Raw genomic sequence first — 17,516 nt, 5'->3', positions numbered from 1 at the left:
GCTCCAAAACAACCTAAAAAACTTATTTTTAAAAAAGCCTAATTTAGCCAAAAACATCTAGCATGTAGCTGAAATAGCTTAAAAAATCTAAGTAAATGCCAAAATAGTCCAAAAAGCTAGCAGAATGCCCATTTTTAAAAGCCTGAGTTTTTTAAATAATTATAAATAATCAAAAGGCAGGAATATTATTACAGAATAAATCAACTTAAACCTTAAATGACTTTCAATATTTTACTCTCCATAAAAAAACATTTTTTTAAATTTATACAAGTTAGAAAGAAGCGCAAGAAAACATCAGGCCATTAATAACAATAAAATAAAAGGTCTGGAGGGCGGAATACAATTACCTGGAGGGCCGGATCCGCTTCATACGCTTCATTTAAAAAGACAGGAAGACATAAAAAATAGGTTACTTTGAAATGATCAGGAGTAAAATTAATTATTTGATTTTAGTTTACTTTTAGCTTAGCTAAAGAAGCAAAAAATACACTAAAAAATGTAAATAGGCCTATTTAAATACCTTTATCCTGAAAACGTACTTTTTTCACAACATGATTAGATGTGTTATTAAAAGTCAGTTCCATATTGCAGACAACATTATTATTATTAATGTGGTTGTTGCTGTAGTTACTCCTAAGTTCTGAGTTTATTTTAATGTTAATAATTATTTATCTGCTTATTTTTAATAGAATTATGGTAAAAAAGTAATATTTCTTTTGTTGGATCAAAAAATGTATATTTTATTCCTTTTATTTATTTATTTATGAGCTTGTTTGTTTGAATTTTGAACATTTATTTTAAGGATACACAATAATGGAATAATATTAGAACCAGCAAATAACTGCATTAAAAGATTAAAAGATGGTCAGAGTAGAACACTACTTAGTTACTACTTAGTTACTAATTAGCACTACTGTTAGTTATAGCAAAGGTATTATTTGGAATACATATATGTTCAAAATTAAAAGTTGTCACAGAATAATTTTTGTGAAAATGTTCTTTTATAAGACACAGCCTTGACAACAAACACCTTGAGGATCAGTGACATGGAAGAATTTTAAAATTTAAAAAGACTTTTATGAGGCTGCATAGAAGGCAAATATTTAACACAACAAAGGAATTTCTTTTTCAAAAAAGGAAACTGTGTTATGTCTTAAATAAAGAGTAACAAATATTAAAATACTGTTAGTATCTACCAGTAATTGCTTTAAAATATCAACTAATTGCATAAAAAAGGAACATCTGCCATGGTTATAAACGTTTTAAAATGCCATAGTTCAATTTTATTCTATTTTCACTCATTTTTTAAAGCAAAAAAGTTTGAAATGTTTAGGGTTTTTTTTTTAATTTCCACATTTTTTTGATAAATAAATCAGATACTTTCAGTCCTTGATTAATAAATATTTTTTCATATATATATAATATTTATATTACCATCCCAATAATTGTAATAATATTTTTTATGAAAGGTTATATCATATTTACACATTACTATGCCAGTATTCATTGTATTTTCCTGTTAATAAACTTTGACGCTGCAGCAAATCATGTAATCTAGTGTTGACCACCAGAGGGCGGTGTTCTACCAATAATGCAGAGAACGTGTTTATTTTGCAGAATTTAAAAACAGCCGTAAATCTTTATTTTTGTGATTTAAAAAGTTTATAACCAAAATACTGATTTATGTTCTGTGTGATAATACAAACAAAAATACATATGAATAATGTTTATTTTATTTTATTTTTTTGTTTGTTTTATCCTGTCCGGCTAATACGTGGGTGAAGAGGAGGAGGGCATTTAACTGCAGTTCGTTTGTTTTTCCCACATCTTGCATTTGTCCTTTGTGTCTTTAAGCACCAAAGTGGACTGAACTTCCGCTGAAAGGAGCCAAACTGTGCGGTTCTGACGTCAGTCGGCGGCTCGCGGCCGTGCGCAGATCAGCTGTGCCAAAAGACGCATCGACGGTGGCGCCGGAGAGCGCGACGCATCTCCGCCGGCAGCGGCAGCAGCAGCAGCGGCAGAGGCAGGTCTCCCGTGGACATGAGCACGCAGCGCGCTCCATAAGGTAGAAACGCACCGATCTGGTGTCTGTTTGTTGTTTTCCTCGCAGCGGACAGTTTTGAAAGTGACATTGAACGGCTGCGTGGCGTCAACGCGCCGGCGTGCGTGGCGGTGGTCTCCCCGCAGCCTGTCAACAACAGATGCTTTAAGTTTGTTTCTGCAAAATTCCTCATGAATTTGAACGGATTATGAAATCTATTTTTAAAAATAGAATTTAAAGGGCAAAAAACAGTGAATTCCTGCGTAAATCCCCCTTTTTTAGGAAAAAAAATCTGTCATCTTTCATCATTTCTCCAAATAATTTGGTAAGTCTTTCAGCTACTGGAGCTTAATTGACTTTTTTTAAATGTTGCACCAAATAAGTCTTCATGTTATCAATCACTGTTAATAAAGTCAAGTATGTTTGGAGCCAGACCATTATTTTAAAAGCTTGTCTGTTGTTGCCTGAGGCTTGTTGTGGAAACAGGCTCCAGCAGATCAGATAAAATCCTCTCGGATGACAGCGATGGAGCTCTGAATTTGGTGGTTTGATGGTGATGTCCATGTCTGATCATCAAACTCACCACACTGTCATTTACAGATGCTTTGTAACCTTGGCTGACTTAAGTCAAACTGTGTTTGGATGAGCCCCCAGAGTCACAGAGTCACAGGAGGCTGTTGTGTGCACACTGTGGTATAAATCAGATAAAGCCGTGGAGAATGATCTGGGTGGCCTGACTCTCTGTGAGCACGCGCAGCCTTCTCGCATGCAGAGGGCAGGGCCGGATGGGTCAGCGGGGCTCCCAACGCTGACCATCTGGCCCTTGGGGGGCTGGTTTCCTCAGTGGCTGCCTTTGTTCCCGACTAACAATTGGGACTTAATCTGGGAGGAGATAAGTGACATCAGTCCTGCGCCCGAACAGGTTTCTGTGTAGCCTTGAAGTCTCTCTTCTGCATTGCTTTGTGGACTTCTCGGGCTGGTCAGGTTTGCTGCAGGCCTCTTGTTCTAGGTTTATTTTCATTTTTTAACAACAATGGGAAAAAATGTTGTTTGTCTTCTTGGAAGGACAAATAAATTGCTTTATGTGTTTAAATTACTAATTAAACCTTTTAAAGTCCGACTCTGATCATTTTCTGATCTATTTTTAATCGTTTTTTAGCCGTTTTTTTGCCAAAAAAACAAACACACTTGTTTTCTAGGACATAATTAGTGCAAAGTTAGTTGTTAATTATAGAGTTGCCTCTGAATTTTTTGCAGGACTTTTGATGGCTGCCCTAAACGATTATTTTAATATTTGACTAATCCCCGCTTATTTTTTCAAATAGTCGACTAATTGGGTCATGGGCAAAGTGGATGTAAAGCACAAATCTTTACCATCATTAAACTAACTAAAAACTAGATATATAGCATTAACTTCAATAATGCTAGTGTAAATGCTGTAAGCTGAATTTGGCTGGCGAAGATTCTAGTGCTGATAGCTGAAAATGCTGAAATTGATAGCTAAAAACGATGAAGTTGATTACTGAAATTGGCAACTAAAATATTAGTTAAATGCCAAATTAGCCTAAAAAGCAAAACAAACCTAAGCTAGCCTAAACTAGCCAAAAAAGTTAGCATGTAGGTGAAATATTGGCAAAACTCCAAATTAGCCTAAAAAACAACAACAAAAAAACTAAATTCGCCAAAACAGCTAGCATGTAGCTGAAATATTAGCTAGACTCCAAATTACCCTTTAAAACAAAAAAGCAAAAACTTGCCAAAATAGTTAACCTGCAGTTAAAATATTAGCTAACTCCAAATTAGCCTAAAAACAGAAAAAATCCTAAATTAGCAAAAAGAGCTAGCATGTAGCTCAAATATTAGCTCAACTCCAAATTAGCCTAAAAAACTAGGAAAAAAGCCTAAATTGGCCAAAAAAGCTAGCATGTAGCTGAAATATTATCAAAAGTCAAAATTAGCCTAAAAGCCAAGAAAATCATGAATTAGCCAAAATAGCTAACCTGCAGCTGAAATATTAGCTAAACTCCAAAATAGCCTAAAAACGTTATTAAATGCCAAAAAGCTAGCATAGTACGATGATAACTTTCAACGTTACTACCCTCTGACTCCATATAATATTAAGTAACGACTAATTGACTATTAAATTAGTTGCTGACTATTTTAATAGTCAAATAGTCGTCCATTAGTCGACTAATCATGGCAGCCCTATTGTGCAGTATCCTGCCCCACTTCCCATCATCCATCTGTTTACATGCTTTCCCGCTAGCTAACTCCCAATGTTCATAACCAGTGCAGCAAAAATGGCGAGTAATATTGGAGCAGTCTAGCCAATTAGGTAAAGGTAGGAGATCTTGAACTGAACTCTTTAAAAAAATGTCTAAAATAATTTCCACACCCATTTTTATTTAACTCTGTCATAGAAATTTACTGAAATGATGTGTTTTGTCCACCCCCGTCTCAGTTTAGGAATGGATTATTCCATTAACAGCAAGTTAGATATACATAAAATAAATATCTTTAAAATTTAAATTCGATATTACTTATTAAATTCATACTAAAACATTTGAATTATTCAATTGATGTTTTTTGAAAGAAATGATTAATACTGCTGCTCCTACTAATTTTTGACATAACTATGAATAAAAACAAGCAAGAATATTATTTTAGAATAAATCCACTTAAACCTTAAACAACTTTCAATATTGTACTCTTCATAAAAATATATTTCAAAATTATACAAGTTAGAAATGAGCACAAGATAACATCGGGTCATAACGACAAAATAAAATGATCTGGAGGGCCGGATCCGGCCCCCGGGCCTTGACTTTGACACATGTGCTATAACTTCCTGTGTCAGCCCTTTACGCAAATGCTACAAACTTTTTCAAACATCTTTTATTTCATCTGCTCCGGATTTACAATGATTTGAATAAAGAAATACTCCGAAATGCAATTTTAAGCATACTTTTCTTTATTTCTGTCTTCCATCATTAAAAAAAGCCCCAAAAAACACAATTCTAATCACAGTGGGTGGATTATTACCTTTAATATCCAAAATTTGGTCAATTTGGTCATTTATTTTTATTTTTATAAAGCAGGCTTACAGGTTATTCAGCTCATGATCATACTTTAAGGTTTTTTTTGGTCGTAATGTCTCATTCCTTGTTGTTTTATTGTATAAAAAACCTGCTGTGAAGCTGAGAGGCTTTCAGGAAATGCAACATGACATTTCTATCCCCCAAAAAGCTGGTCCACAGATAACTATTTCGCATCTATTTGTGCATGAGGCACTTGTCACCAGGGTAACAGATTGATTTATTTTTCCTCATTATTCTCTCAGCACAATTTAAAACACATCAGGGCTTTGCTTTTGCTGCTAATGTGTCATGTTTTCTCAGGGAGCTGGCTCTGTTACTGAGTCAATTTTTTTTTCCAAATAAAAAGAAAAGAAAAACATTCAGAGAAACAGAAATCCAAATGATTTGCATCTTAGCGTGTTGTCATAACACACCAATTGATTACCAATCCATTCAGTGACACAGGATCCAGTTTATTATGGGTCTTCAAGCAACTCCAATACAAATCATTTTTAGATATTGATCTGTAAAGAAAACACCCACGCAGATGATTCATGACATCTGGATCACAAAAAAACACAACAGGGACCATTCAGGCCAGCAGACAGATGCTCCTGCCGATACTTTGGGAGCCACCTCCGTGGTTGTGGCCTTTCTGAGGCCGCCTGCAGATGACACAGAGGTCAAAACCCCGAGAAGGGAGATCAGCGCTTTTGTTTCGGCACTTTTGCTATCGCAGTGTGACAGAACCGAGAAAACAGGTGGTCTTGAAAGAGGGTCATTCATTGAACTGCTGATGCAGGAAGCGAGCGTCTTTTCTGAGGCTTTGTGACACTTTGTTGTTGTTGACGTGAGTCTGTGATCTGAGCAGAAGAAGAAAATAATGAACATTTGCAAACATTATACAATGTTTTATACATTTTGAACCTTTATTTTAACATATTAATCTGTATCTGAGCTGTAACAACACATTTTATTTATTATATCTCCTAAAATATTGGTTTTATGAATTGTATGTTAATTATATTTTTGTTATTTAGCTGCAAATTAAGTTATTTTCAATAACTGGATGATGCACTTTTTATTTTTTAGATTTTTCTCTTTAAGTTCTTCTTTTAATGAATTATTTGACCAAAAGAACTCTTTTTAAAACTTGGTTGTTCCAGTGACAATGACAAATAAAGTTTCATGTTTGTTTGTTAGGGTTGACACAATTCTCAATATAAACCCGTATGAACCAAAAAGTAGGAAAGTGCAGATGGTTCTAGATTTTAGAAGGATTGATCATTTACAGCTTTAAGACTTAGTACAAGCCAAGTTAAATATTTTTTCTTAATTGTTACTTGCTATTTAGAAAATTCTAAAATTATTATTTCTGAATTTTGGCCTTTTTTGTCATTGTTTCGTAATCCATACATCATGTATCAAATTGAATCGTGAAGAAAGTGTACTGTTGAATTCTTACTATCAAAACATATAGGTCAAAGATGATACATATCCTAGAATGTACTGAATTCAATATTTTAAGACAGTGTGCAGCAGTTTAGACACCAAAATATAAATATTTTAACTTTGTTTAATATACATTCTTTCAAAATAAGATGTTTAGTTGGAATAAGTTGTTCATAATTTTTAGACTAATGAGAATTTTTTAAATCCAAATGAATCCAAGTGTAGTTATGCCAGTGTACCAAATGAAGGAATAGAATAAAATCCAATATAACTAGAAAAGTTGCATTAATTGTGAAAATGCTAGTGTGAATGCACCAAATCTTGATGCTGACAATGCTATAGCAATTTACTCAAATTGCTGAAGGGATTTGCTGAAAATGCTAAAGCTAATTGCAAATTGCAACCTTTGCTAAAAGACTGGAAACGAAAGAGCACTGAAGTTGGCCTACATTTCTAAAAATGTGTTAATAAGTTCCCTTAAAAATCCTCAGTACATGCCAATTTATCAAAAATGTGTAGTTTGTTGCTTAAATATGAGGTAAACTCTAAATTAGCCCCAAAAAAACGTTTAGTTGATGCCAAATTAGCTTAAAAAGCTAGCACATTGCAGAAAAAAAAACTAGCACATTGCTAAAATACTAGCTCAACTCCAAAAATCTTCAGTAAAATTGGTCAAAAACGTTTGCCTGTTGCTAAAATATAAGCTAAACTCACAAGTAGGCTAGTAAACCTTAGTGGATAACAAATTAGCCAAAAACGTTAGCTTGTTCTTAGCTAAACTCAAAAGTAGCCTAACAAGCTTATAGATGACAAATTAGCCAAAAGCGTTAGCATGTTCCTAGCTAAACCAAAAAGTAGCCTAACAATCCAAGTAGATAACAAATTATCCAAAAAAATACCAGCATATTGCTAAAATATTAGATAAAATTAGCATAAAAAACCTCAGTAGATCCCAAATGATCAAAATGAGCTAGCATAATGCTAATATAACAGCTCATTACCAAATTAGCAATGGTTCCAAAGTGCACAAACTTTTTTAAGAATTAGATAAATTTCTCAATCATTTCCTATGGGGAATATTTTGCTCAATATTTCAAAAACTATAATGTTTATGAATATAAAAAGTACAAGCAATAATGTCCTGAATGAGCTTTGATACCAAGATTATTGAAATCGCTGAGAGTGTGATTGAGTTTCTACGTGCCAAAAACATACGGAAAGGAGCAAGAGAATCACTATAGTGTCAGTGCTTTTACGCATTCACACTATAAAACTTTTTGGGGTTTTTGTAGTTGTTTTGCAATCCACAGATTATAAATCCAACTGAAGCAAAGCAAACCCAAAAATTAAAGTTTATACCAAATTGTAAAGAAAATGTCTTGCTCAATTTTTACTGTCTATCAAAGCATATTGTGTAAAGACGATATAAAATATTCTACAATAAACAAAATCCAACATTTAAGCACTCTGTGCTACCTTTCGACACCAAAATGGCAATATTTTATTTTATTTTTTAATATACATTCTTTCAAAATAAGATACCCATTCCTTTTTTTGGAATAAGACGACCATAATTATAAATATTAAAAACAAAAATTAATCAGAGTGTATTGTAAATTTTATACCAGTGTACCAAATAAATTAATAGAATAGAATAAAGTATAGTAATACTTTGTTTCTACAAAGGGGAATTCACCTTGTAAACATACCTCTATAAAAACACAAAAAAACATTACAAAAGAGACATTAAAATAAATATATTATTGCAAGAAGTGCCAGTTTCTGCAATTATTCCATGCTTTACCCCTAAAAAAAACCCAAATTGTCTTTCTATTTTTAAACCAGAATAGTGAAGTAAATGGATTTCGTTAAACCTAGACAGTGAGAAAGGACACTTCATTGATTCAAATAGAATTTTTTTACAGAGTCATAATCCAGATGAGACAAATATAACTATAAAACAATAAATGCTACCTGTAATATAAATAAAACCCAAGTTTTATCAGTACATCCAGTTGGGATTGACTTATTCAATTGATTTCTTTATTATAAAGTTTGACCCATGTGTTTAAAAAAGTGTTTGCACATGGTTTGTTTGTCTTTACTTTGAATTCTTCACCAGTGTGTTGATTTTTGATTGACTTTATTGATTTTTTGTGGTGGAAATTAAATATTAACAAAACAGCATTTAGGTCAAGGTGAGTTTTGCTGTTAACTCTAAATTAAAGTCGGAATTAAGCTAACTTAAAATGCTGAAGCTTTTTTTTTTGTAATTTTACTGATTAAAAAAAACTTTTTTCTGGATTTTGTTTTCCTTTTTTTAATACGAAGCAGAAACTGTTGATCCAAACAGAAATTGACATAATTAACTAATTATCTCAGTAAAGTCATTGTAAGTGGGGAGAAAAACAGTTTAAAGGTGGTTTAAAAACCCAATTCTGGGAGTGAAAAGAGCGTCTCGGCCCTGATGTGCAGAGTGAATGGCTTCCACATGGACGCTTGTAAATGATTTTGATATCGAGTCAAACGTGCCAGGAACACTGTGTTCTCTGGAAACGCCTCGGCAGAAATGAATTAGAGGCTCGCTGACCGTAAATCTGTCAGAGTTACTTTGGAGCAGTTGTCTGAATAGTTTACTTTATGTGTACCTGTAATCATTCACGTATATGAAGTGAATGCTCTTCCTGTGTTGTGACATTATTCCCATGGAAACATGAGGAGCCATCTTCAGTCTCCGCTAAAACCCGAGTGCAGAAGTGTCAGGGAGAAGGAGGCCGACGCAGAGATAAAGTCTGCAGAGGAGTCGGGGTGCCGACAGCGTCGAGGACGCCACAAGAGAGGTTAAAGTTCAGCCATCTTTTGATCTGTTTTCAAAGTGTTTTAAGTGGTCTTTTAATTATGATTATGACGTTTTTAGCCAAAATCTGAGCCATTACTTCACTACTTTCTTAAATTTTTTTTATTCTTTTTTTACTTATAACTGCGTGTTGTTTGTCACGCTGCACCACGGAGGAGAAACACATTTTATATTTAAATTTAAGTGATTACTTTTTGTTTTAGCACAGCTTTTTAAAGTTATTTAGCCAACGTTATTGTGTATTTTCCGACGGCTAGCAGCTACGCGCTAGCGTAGATGACCGGCGACTATTGATGACATCATCAGGGGTTAGCAACATCCGAACTTTTAGACTCTGGATGTGTCCGAATTCCTTTAATACTCACTATAGTGTGTTCACCATTTTGTCGTGCTCTCCGAATCTACAATTACAAAATTGAGTGTCCTAAAAATTTCCCAAAAGTCTTTGCGAAAAACTAGCGTGCATTGATGCTCACTATATTAGCGAATATGGACCACAGTGCATTGCTTTTTTCTGCGAAAAAAGTTTGTTTAAAGGTAATTTTTTAACAACATTTTCATCTTGTTTTAATACCAGAAACTAATGAAGGACAGAAGATGCATGATTCATTAAAAGTTTAATAAACTATCATCTTAATCGTCTTTATTTTTAGTTATTTTAAAGCTAGTGATGCTTATAACTAGGGCTAGGTTGAGAAAAATCGATTAATCGGTTTGAATCGGTTTAAGCTTAATAGATCAATAATCGATTCACAAAAGATATATATCATTTAGCACATAAAGCTAAAGTCAGCTAGCTTGATGCTAACATTCAATAGAACTTCCCATAGGTCGGCTAATGCTAACGCTCGGTTGACCAAGAAAATACATTGTTGATTAAATGAACATCTTTATTTACTTACAGACATTAATTTTCTAAACTCTTTTAAGGAAATATTTTTAAAGTAACTATTTATGGTCTAAAACTTCGGGGGTTTTTCCCCTCAGCTGTCTTCTTCTTGAATCAAGTGTACCTCTATAGCGCGATCACCACCTAGTGGCCAAACTGAAACGTCCTCCAGGAGAAGCAGAACAATGTTTACAATGTTAATGATCTGAACATTTTTGTTAGAACTTCTCCTTTAGAGAATCCATGTAACACTGGATGATATTAACAATCTCATTATTTTGCTAATACATTTTATAATATGTGATCTGGATAAGATTAATATAAATATATTCAAATTAAATAATAGATTTTTAATGTATTTCTAAACAAATGTGTATAAATTTGTAAACTTAAAATTGAATTAAATTAAAAAATTGAAAGAATCGGGAAAAAAGTGTAATCAAATCGATTCAGGCTCTTGTGAATCGAATCGTTTCTGGTTTCTGGTTTCTACTTATAACCCGATTAGTCGACTAATCACAAAAATATTATTAAATAATTAAATATTATTAAAAATATTAAAATAATCGTTTGTAGTAGCCCTAAACAAAATGGGTAGCTAAAGTGGAGCTAACCAGTTTGGATGCTAGCTTGGACGAGGAAAACGAAGACGTACATGGATCTAGTCGTCTAGAAGCCGTTGCATCAGAAAGGGGCGGAGCAATTGACGATTGTAGTTTATAGCAAAAAAAAACGACTACTTTTTTCAAACGGCATTTAAATGATTCTCAGAAACAAGTTTAATTTTCCTAAAAAGACTATTTCATATGAGCGAGTCCATAGAGGATCAGAACAGGAGACGAGCTGAAGCTTTAGCGTTATTAATGCGTTGCTACGAGCTCCAGAAATACGCTGTCAGGATCAGCAAATGGACCTTGAAGTGCACGTGTGTGGGCGGGGCATCATGGACTTCACTGTGAACCAAACTGTAAGTACTGTATGATGTTTTATGACACGCCGGACAATTGGATCATTAAAACCAATCTGACAAAGGCCTTCGCCCTTCCCCCGTGTGAAAGAAGATGTCAAAGGTCTGTGACCTCTTCCATTTACGTGCATTGATCCCTTTGGTGGGGGAGGGCCTTCCTCCTCAAAGACCTCCATTTTCAGCTGTTACTGTATGTCTCAATTTTGGGAGCAGGAAGTAGAAAAAAAGCATCAAATTTAGCTTTATTTTAAACTATTTCTGAAATACTCGTCCACATTTATTTATTTTTTGTCAGCCCTTCCTTAACCACAAATAGGCATACTTCAAGTATATGTTTTAAAGTAGAAGGGTTACACTTAAAAAGTACATTGGCATTTTACTCACATGAATACTTCTTGGGACTAAACTTAAAGTTTACTGGCAATAAACTTCAAGTTTATGAAAGTAAGTTTTGCAATATGTGTAATGTTGCTTTTATGGTTTGCTTTTAGTTTCAATTAATACACTTCTACTGATAAGTGCATTTATATTTATATTTATCACTTGTGTGTGAGCACACTGTCACCTTATTAATTTATTTTTTAAATTATTTTTTATTTTCTTGTATTTTTATTAAAAATATTTTTCATATAAAAAATATATAAAAAATATAAAAAATGAAACAAATTAAAATATAGGTAAATTAAACTTTCTAAATTAAATTAAATTAAATTATTTTTTTGAAATACTGGAAATATCCCAATAATACAAAAAAAGTACAAAAAAGTTTAAGGACAGTGACAAATTTGTACTAAATATATGTAGACTTGTATCATCCAAGTATACTTAACATTAACTAAAGAACTTGTAAAGTTTATATCTAATAAGTACCTAAAAAGTAATTATTTATTATTGTCAATATATATATATATATTTAAATATACTTAAAACAGACTTGAGTTTACTTATTTTTGGTCAGTCTTTAGGTACAATTCTGTGACAAACTTGTTGTCTAAACATCGAATAGAAAGTATTTCAGTATTTACATCCTTAATTCAGGTATTCAACACTTTGATTTTGTTCTGACTCCATACTAAACACACATTTTTTTGTGATGGTTGAACATTTCCTCACACCTCTGTGTTGATGGTCTTCCTCAAAGTGGCGATGGTGGAAAAAGCTTTTTGTTTCTTCAAACCTCAGAAAACTGGAATGAGATGAATAAAAACGTCCGGGAAGGTTAGGAAGGAGTACAGGCGAAAAAGCCTGAACATCCTGCTCTTTGTTGCAGGGGAGGTTTGAGACTTGTGTGTGTTTGTGTGTGTTTGTGCACTTATGCATGAGTGGAACACGACCCCAGCAGATGACACTTCCTGTTGTTCTGTTATCTGGGATTCTGACGTGCAGGGCAGGTTCTTATCTGTCACCACTGGATCACTCGCGTCGCCAAACTTCAGGCCATCCATCTCTGTAACAATGAAAGGTATTTCTTTTCATCCACTTGCATTAGATGCATTAGATGACTCAATGCAAAGGTAAAGTATTTGTGGGAACTGATGCAGAAACCTTAAATGAGGCCCATTTACCCAAAGAGAAGTCTTTCTTTCCATTCATTTCTGGAGCGTAAGTTTTAAACAAGCGTTAAGTACTTTTCTATAACGTTTGGTATTGTGACCCTTAACATTTCTATATTACTCACAAGACTGAGATCGACTCTCATTGAAGACCCACTCCAATGAAAATCATCTTTTTTTGTGACTTTTTAACATGTTCTTGTTGCGTTTTTCTCATAGTGGAGGACCTATAAAACATAATTTACAATAAAAATAGCATTTCTGGGTATTTCTTTATTTGTTGGATTAGAAAACCAGATGCTAGAAAATTCTTGAGTCATAATGAGCGTTCAACAGATTACAATTCTGGTTCAAAACTGTACGATCCAATATTGCTCCTGTTTTTTTCAAAAAAAAAAAAACTTTATTAAATACAAACAAATTTACAGAACATTTAGATAATTCATCTAAAACAAAGCAATGATTATAATAATATTCTAACACAGAATATATATATGAGTAAAAAATAAATAAAAAAGATAGGCAATATAATAATTAGAAAAACTAAACAAGAGAAAATAAATTAGTCATCGAGTAGAAAAGCACGAAGGTCAACTGAATGGATCCTTTTGTTGGTTCTATAAAATTGATGAAGTTCAGTTATAAAACCAAAAAAAATAAGTTTTTTGAAATTCTGCATTTGTGTTAATAAAAGTTGGTAAATTGACAATATTTTCTGTTTTTTTATTATCAAAGCTAAAACTAGTAATGATATGTTCAAAATGTATCACACAATTTATTTTTAACGGGTTCCAGAGATTAAAAAAAAAAAGTCACGTTTATAATTAAAAAAAAGGTGGAGTGTGGATTTTAGATTTAGGGGATTTGTTGCAAAAACAACAGCTATGATCAATATTTGCGTTATTTTTGCGCCGCTAATGTTAGCTTGAGGCTATAAGGTCGTACGTGATCGCAAACAGAACTCTCAGCGACGGGGAAGGGGGCGGCTTGCTCTGTGTCAACAGCCCCGCCCACAAACCAGAATTGTATTTAGAATGAGCTGCTGCTGTGCACAAAATATGTCTTAAAAAACAACTAAATCTTATTGATTTTTGGTAAAAAAAAAAAACAGCACAATCACAATTAAAAGATCTCTTGGAACGATTTTACAATAGAAAAAAATGGTTGGAGTGGGACTTTAAAGACCCCCTCCATTTAAAGCGATGTTTTTAACATGTTCTTGTGACATTTTTCTGATGATTAAGGACATATATGAAGGAAAATTAGCTCAAGAATTGTTTTTCTGAATTTGACTTTAGTCACATTTTTGTGAATCAGTAGCAGATGAAAAAACATCGTATTCGGTCCCTGAGGTTTCAGCAATGGGGAGGGGAAGGGGGGCGGGGTCGCTCTGTATGCCCACAACTCAGAGATGAACTTCTAATGTACTTCTGCCAATCTGCAGAAACTATGTCCTAGAAAACAACAGTTTTTTTTTCTTCGTTTTTTTACATTTTTGGCCTCAAATGACATTATTATAAATTCAAAACCACTTGAAAATAAATCAAAAAGATGATCTGAGTGGGTTTTTGCAGCAGAAGAACATCTATCCTACATTTGATCAGCGGTTTGAAGAAATCTGACTAATGTCTATTGGCTAAATACACATTTGTGACGTTCAAACTGCAGTTTTACCTTTGATTAATAATTAATAAATGATTTTTTTTCATATTTGAGCCAAATCAATGAGACATCTAAAGCTTTTGCTCTTTTTGATCTTTTTTTAATGGTCTTTTTTTCGTCTGCTCCAAATTCAGAGTGATTTGTATAAAATAATACTCAGAAATTGAATTTTAAGATATTTTTTCCTTATATATGTCCTCCGTATTCAGAGAAAAACAGGTTAAAACATCAAGAACCTGGACTAAAAATGACTAAATTAAGTACTAAAATGTAAAAAGGTCATGATTAGGTTATCATTAGGGTTACATTAGTTCGTTTCATCCCTACTTATGATTTGGAGCAATTAAAATGTCAATAATAAAGCAACATTTACTGAATCTTTATTGAAATAACATCACAAATAGATTTGATATAACTAATTATTTTATTCTTGATTAATACGTTTATTTCAATCAATTGGGATCATTTGTCTTGCAGCTGTTGTAATTGAGGGTTATTCTTCGTAAAGAGTGCAGAGTGAAAGTAAACTACACCGAATGAAAGTGTGAAAAACGCTCCTGGTCTAACTGACCTCGCCAGATTTTCTTGATGTAAAAATCCTTCAGCGGTTGTATGACCTGAAGTGTCGACTACGAGTTAAAAAGAAAGTTTTATTTTATTCCTACAGGTGAAGAATGTCTGCCTCCAGAAACAATGCTGGTTTCACAAGGGAGGAGGCTGATAGCTGTAGGCTCTGCCTCCAATTTTGCTGTTTAAAACTCTCGGAATCACAGGAAAGCCTGCAGGCTGAGAGCAAAGTGCTCTCGTGGGATAATGTGTAACTGAGATCCTGCAGATGTGACTTTGGTCAATAAAAGCTTCACGACTAGAGTTGGAAATGAATTTATGTGTGTTAATTTGATTAGAACTCAAAAATGTGTTGTTTTTTTTCACTGCAGACATTTTGGAGGAACAGAACCCAAAATTCCTGACCGTCAGGGACAGCCTGATAATCTGGACTTGTGGTTGCTCGCTCTTTTGCTTTTTTTCTGCATTTCTCAGAGACATTGTGTTCCTTATTCTGGCAGTAAAAGAGAAAAGTGTTCTAAAAGCTGAATGACAGATTCTGCTAAAGCAAAGCTGATGTTTCTCATAACAGCACTGAATGCCAAATTCACGTCACAGCGGTTTGACGGTTTGTTCTTCACTCCCATCGGCAGATAAAAGTGGGAATAACTCCCCGGCAACAATGATTGGAATTTATCTGGCTGTGCACCTAAATCTTCAGCGGAGGAGCAGTCAAAGTCAAAGGTCAGCGTGTAGAGCAAGGGCATACGCGTGTTTGTGGAGGAGCCGCGGCTTGTCGAGTTGAAAGAACTTCTCGAATCCCTTTAAACTCAAATGACTTCACAGCTGCATCGTGAAGTGTGGACTCCTGTCTGCTGGGTTCCTCCTTTTCTGATCAACTTTGCAGCCTCTATTACACCAGTACGAGTGCATGAAGAGCAAAGTGTGCGTGCAGCCCCACAGAGAGCACTTAATAGTAATATATCCTCATTTTTGCTGTTGAAACCTGGAAGGCATCCAGCTGAGAATCCCCTCTTGCACAGCTCTGCTATGGAACAGAGCGTTCTCACAGGGTGTACCTCTGTGTTCCCCCCGCCGCTCGCAGATGCCAACTCTAGCAGAGCCGTACCCACGGCCAGAGATTTCTTTTAAAGAGGACAGTGCGTGCTGTCGCAGCCTGGATCGCACTGTAATCTTGTGCTCTTGGGGAAAGTCAGTGACTGTTAAGTCGAGTTTCATTGTTGTGGCTCTCGTTTCTACAGTTTTGACTCGCTGATGATCCTCTCCTTCAATGCTCATTACTCCGTTGGTTGTTTTTTTTAATCTAAAACGTTCAGAAATGGTTTGTTTTTGAGTATAAATATCACCACTAAATCAACGTTTTAGTTAATTCACAGTAATTGAATAAGTGTGGCCTCATGAGATTAGATGTAGAATGCTAAAACAAACTCTTATTTGTTTGAGCTAATGAGGTTTTTTATTAAAATCAAAGTTAATTCGAGGAACCGACAACAGAAACCATTGGCTGTATACGAGAACTGGAGCGAGTGAGTGTGACATCACCCAAAGAAAATAGCCTACTTCATACGGCTCCAATGTAATGGAGTCAAATCATTTCTTTGGTTGCTTCCATGTTGGATTCATAAATCGGTGATTGGTCCAAGTGGGTGTGAGTCCTCGTTTCTATGGCAACCACTCTTGACGAGTGTTAGAAGTGCACATCCCGACCACTTGAAAGCAGGCTCTGATTGGTCAGTTTGTAACTTGAATAACTTAAACTACAGAAAAAATAGGATTCTCAAGAAAATGTTCAAAAATGGAATCGGAGCAAGAATGTTTGTTCTGACCAATAGAATGACTGAGTATTAGCTGCTAATTTAATAATAATTAATTCTTCATAGAAATCTACAGCCTCGTTTCCACAGAGCAGTCCGGTACGGTCCGGTTCAATCCGGTATTTTGAGCGTTTCCATTGGTAAATGGACCCATTAAACCAGGGTTCTCAAGGCACATTCTGACTGAGACTGGGCCGTTTGTGCCAAAAATATGTTTTTGGGTCCCCTGTCTGTATCTATGGTCCATTATCTATGTCTACTGAACAAGTTAATCGAACATTTCTTCATGTCTATGTACTACTTAGCAATATCTTCTGCGTGTCCTGTGAAACAACAGGAGCTAACAACACTAGCAACTGTTGCTAAGGACTTTTCTCCAACAATAATAGCAAAGTTTTAGGCATAAAGCTGAAACATGACAAAGCTATCATCAAAGAAGCATGAACATGCAAGAAGATATTGCTTAGTAGACACCAGAGGTGGGGACTCGAGTCACATGACTTGGACTCGAGTCAGACTCGAGTCATGAATTTGACGACTTTAGACTCCACTTGGACTTTCCTACCTCTGACTCGTGACTTGACTCGGACTTTGATATACATAACTTGTGACTTGACTCGGACTTTAGCCCTCTGAC

At 34.5% G+C, this 17,516-nt stretch overlaps 1 protein-coding gene and 1 long non-coding RNA gene across 4 annotated transcripts in view; one reads left to right on the top strand and one right to left on the bottom strand.

The window, feature by feature from the left end:
* The first annotated feature begins 1,751 nt into the window (after window positions 1-1,751).
* greb1l (GREB1 like retinoic acid receptor coactivator) overlaps window positions 1,752-17,516 on the top strand; it is a 62,445-nt gene continuing 46,680 nt past the window's right edge. For both annotated transcript variants that reach the window (XM_036216516.1, XM_036216510.1), the window contains exon 1: window positions 1,752-2,065. The gene's annotated coding sequence lies outside the window, so the exon portion shown is untranslated. The remainder of the gene's footprint in view (window positions 2,066-17,516) is intronic.
* On the bottom strand, window positions 5,571-17,506 carry LOC112147778. Of its 2 annotated transcripts, none has more exons than XR_002919532.1 (3): window positions 17,445-17,506; window positions 12,399-12,730; window positions 5,571-5,981 (listed from the first exon to the last, which is right to left on the bottom strand). It is a non-coding gene; the product is annotated as an uncharacterized LOC112147778 (long non-coding RNA). The 2 variants fall into 2 exon arrangements; XR_004949551.1 differs by lacking the exon at window positions 17,445-17,506 and adding an exon at window positions 15,164-15,615.

The sequence above is a fragment of the Oryzias melastigma genome, linkage group LG17 (assembly GCF_002922805.2).
Source record: "Oryzias melastigma strain HK-1 linkage group LG17, ASM292280v2, whole genome shotgun sequence".
Classification (NCBI taxonomy): Eukaryota; Metazoa; Chordata; class Actinopteri; order Beloniformes; family Adrianichthyidae; genus Oryzias; species Oryzias melastigma.
This window is presented reverse-complemented; position numbering and strand designations above follow the sequence as displayed.